The sequence below is a fragment of the Chenopodium quinoa genome, unplaced genomic scaffold (assembly GCF_001683475.1).
Source record: "Chenopodium quinoa cultivar QQ74 unplaced genomic scaffold, ASM168347v1, whole genome shotgun sequence".
In the NCBI taxonomy this organism is placed as follows: domain Eukaryota; kingdom Viridiplantae; phylum Streptophyta; class Magnoliopsida; order Caryophyllales; family Amaranthaceae; genus Chenopodium; species Chenopodium quinoa.
In genome coordinates this window covers 4,656,751-4,660,548 of record NW_018742263.1, presented here as the reverse complement: position 1 = coordinate 4,660,548, position 3,798 = coordinate 4,656,751, and the positions used below count along the sequence as shown (strand labels likewise).

The 3,798-nt window shown below is 33.2% G+C and overlaps 1 long non-coding RNA gene across 1 annotated transcript; it reads left to right on the top strand.

Moving 5' to 3' along the window:
• Positions 1 to 2,432: 2,432 nt before the first annotated feature.
• Positions 2,433 to 3,263, top strand: LOC110683205. The gene is made up of 2 exons (XR_002503576.1): positions 2,433 to 2,919; positions 3,019 to 3,263. It is a non-coding gene; the product is annotated as an uncharacterized LOC110683205 (long non-coding RNA).
• Positions 3,264 to 3,798: the final 535 nt, after the last annotated feature.

Here is a 3,798-nt window from a genome sequence, read left to right as displayed (position 1 = left end):
TTGTCCCTATCGCTACTTTGACTTTTGTTTTCGAAACTTGTGTTTCTTCAAACTCAGTCAAAGTGGGGGCTTCTGTAGTCACCCATTTGTGTCTCCCCAAAACCAAACCTAGTGATGAGTACCTTTCACGTCGAATCATAATCGAATGAAGTAAAAGTGTAGAAAGTCTAGCGTTGCGGATAGTTTTAATTTCTTTTCTTCTCTCTTTGTTTTTGAAATTCTATTTTAAGAAAACAGCCAATCCAGTTCTGTTGGTACATAGCAAGGGTCCAATAATAGTGTAGTTGTATGAGGCGTTGTATGAGGCCTGAAAAGAGCTTTCCAACGATATTTTATAAGCCCAATTCCGAACAATAATGAGGAAGTTATGGCCAAATTACTAAATTGGGCCCGGTTTGAGCCTTATATGCGGCCCAATGATCTAGAGGAGGGCCTAATATGGATTTATCATTCCTAATGCACTTAGGATTGGTTTTAGTCTTCTAGATTCTTCTAGAAGGTTATTTTTATTCCTAATTCAATTAGCATTGATAAATTGACTTTTGTAGACTTTTTGGAGTTTTAATTAGAATAAAAGAGTGTTTTAAGGAAAATACGATTTTGCCCTTCTGTATTGCCAAATTTTATCTGAATTTAGAAAACTCATAAAAAATTAATTAGCGCCTAACGACAGACATTAGCGCCTGGCGTCTGGCGCTAATGGTCAGCGCCTGACGCTAACTTCTTTTTTCATCGTCGAAACTCTGATTTGTTTTTCTATCTTTTTAGTTGATTTTCTCATTAAATAGCCTCCTAAAATCTCTGTTTTTCATCACCAATTCTCATCAATTCTTATACTCTCTAATTCTCTTCTCTCTCCAAGCTAAAGCTTATTCTCTCTCTCTTTTCTAAACCAACCTTTTTCACAAACAAAATTCCGCATTCATAAGACCAAGAAACACCTAGCCAAATTCGAAGTTGCCTTCGCCTAGACGTGAAAGGTTTTAATTTCTGAGGGTTTGCTCCCAATTCTCTATTTCAATTATTTAATTTAATTGTTGTTTATTATTATCTTTGAAGTTACTAACGCGTGTATTTTGTTATTAGAAAGAGATACGAGGCATCCAAGTAAGTGCTTTAATGATTTTTATTGATATTATGATTTAGAAATCATGTCTAGGTTGTTATTATGATTCCTAGCGTCATGTTAGGGCGTTTTGATCTTCCTAGTATCACGTTTAGGGTAACTCTATTACCAAACATGACAATTGTGTTTCTTGCGATGCTTCCTATTTTCTTTCCTAATATTCATGATAATATCATGTTAGGGTTAAGGCTTTGATTTTTATTGTTTAGTGACATGCTAGGGTTTGTTATTAATCTTATTAGTATCATGCCTAGGATCTTTCTATTATTATGCTTTAACATTATTATGATTATTCTTATGATTTATGATTATAATTTTTATATTTATTATTATAATAATTATTATTATTATGATTATTATTATGATGATTTATTATGTTGCTTATTATTTATTGTTATTGTTTGATCACGCCTTTTATGCATGTTTAAAAGGGAATTGGTACTTGTAATCACGCTTAATAAGATAATTAATAATCTTATTTAGGGTTAATTTGATTATAATTCAAATGATCACCAATAATAGTTTTATTTGTGCATTAATATTCAACCAGCATAGATAAACAGGTTTAGGGTAAACCTATTGATTGCATGTTAGTCAAAAAGCGCACATGAATACGATCAGAATAAAGTAGAGGCCTATTATTAGGGCAGGTTCAATCTCTTTTAGGTTGGATTTGTACCTTCATCCCCGAACTACCAGTCATGGTTCCACACCTATTGGAGTTAACGATCTCCTGGATCGTTAAGGGGTGTAACATTCACCCAGTGAACGGTTTACAAGTTCCTAAAACTTGTTGACGACTCTTTTGCTCTATCTTCTTTCCCTTTGAATGCCACCGTACTTTAATGTATGATCACATTGGGGTTCAAGCTAGAGATAATGCTTGAAATATTTCCTACAGAAACGATATCTAGAGGTTAGTTTGTTAAAATTCAAGTTCTGAGTGCTTGCAATTGAATGCTTAAATGTCTATGAACACTGATGTTACTAACTTTAAACTGCTGTATAGAAGTATTATATTGAATTCTAAAGGCTATTTTTGTTTGAGGATTGAGTTTTCGAGTTTGTGGGATGAATAAGACATATATATATATATATATATATAGATATATATGTATGTATATATATATATATATATGTATGTATATATATATATATATATATATATATATATATACATACATACTAAGGTTAATTAGATACTTGCTGGTTTTCTGATATAGAATTCAGAAGGTCATTGGCTAAATTATGGGATGCTACTTTTTCTTTCTTTTATCATCATCTCAAAGTTAGAAAATATCATATCACTGACTTTATGTTGCTGTAAAATGAAGCACATCTGACAAACTATTTCAATCATACTACATCAGGATTGAATGTAATCACTCATCCTTACTCGTGAAATGTATTTGATTATTGTGAATCTTATCGACTTTAAACTGCTGTATGAGGTATTATATGTAATTGTTTGGTTACTGGGTTTGATTACTATAAAATAAACACATAAAATTTCTTTCACAAGTTGTTATTCTTTAGTCAAGATTGGGGTTCCTGATAAAGTGCGCTCTATATAAGCTTTTTTTTTTTGGGTATTTTTGCGATTTTGATTATGATTTTTTATGGTTTGGAGTTGTGATTAGGTGAGAAGGTAAGAAGGGTTTGGGAGCTGCGCTTGATTATGCAGAAGAGGCTTAATTTTCCAGAAGGTTAACAACAATAGTGCGGTCTTTGCGCTATTGCTCAGTGTGGGTCTCTTCGTTACAAGCTTCTTGGGGTTGCTCTGCTGTTAGAAGGTATAGAGATTGTTAAACATCCGTTTATTTCATTGAATTACTTGATTCAAATTAATACAATTTGGGTTGCTTTTGATTTATGGATCTGTTTCTTTTTAGGGTTTATTTGAGGAATGTTTTGGGTTCATCTAGAGTTTGCCACTCGACTGCCATCCCTGCTGCCCCACCATATCTCGTGCTCCTCCCCGCAACTTAGTTTTCTATTGTAAAATAATCGAAGTAGTGTTGTAGTGTTGAGCTAGTTGATTATTTTAATTATTAGGTGATAATTATTAGCTTTGTTTTCTACTGTAAAATATTTTTTATTTTAATTATTAGGTGATAATTGAACTTTGATGATTGTATATGAGATTTTCTACTGTACCATGCATTAAACATAATTTCTCTCATTAGTTAATTCATAAAATGATTGTGCAAGCAAAGCTATAAGAAATCCAGCATGAATGTGCAAGATTTTTTTTTTATTTTGTTTTAAATTGGGCAGACATTATTAGTAACAGGCAGACACAAGCCTGTTACAAATAACAAGGTATTCGTAACGGGCAAAACATATGCCTGTTACGAATAACGGGATTATTTGTAAAGGGCTTTTGGATGCCCGTTACAAATAACGGGACTATATGTAACGGGATTTTGGATGCCCATTACGAATAACGAGATTATTCGTAACGGGCACCTGAAAGCCCGTTACGAATAACCCATTATTCGTAACGGCACTTGCAGTGCCCGTTACGAATAAGTTATTATTTGTAACGAATGGTGCCCGTTACGAATAAGTTATTATTTGTAACGGATGGTGCTCGTTACGAATAACAATGCACATCCGTAACGACCGCATACGTAACGGACGCTGCCCATTACGGATGGGCCCTTTTTGCC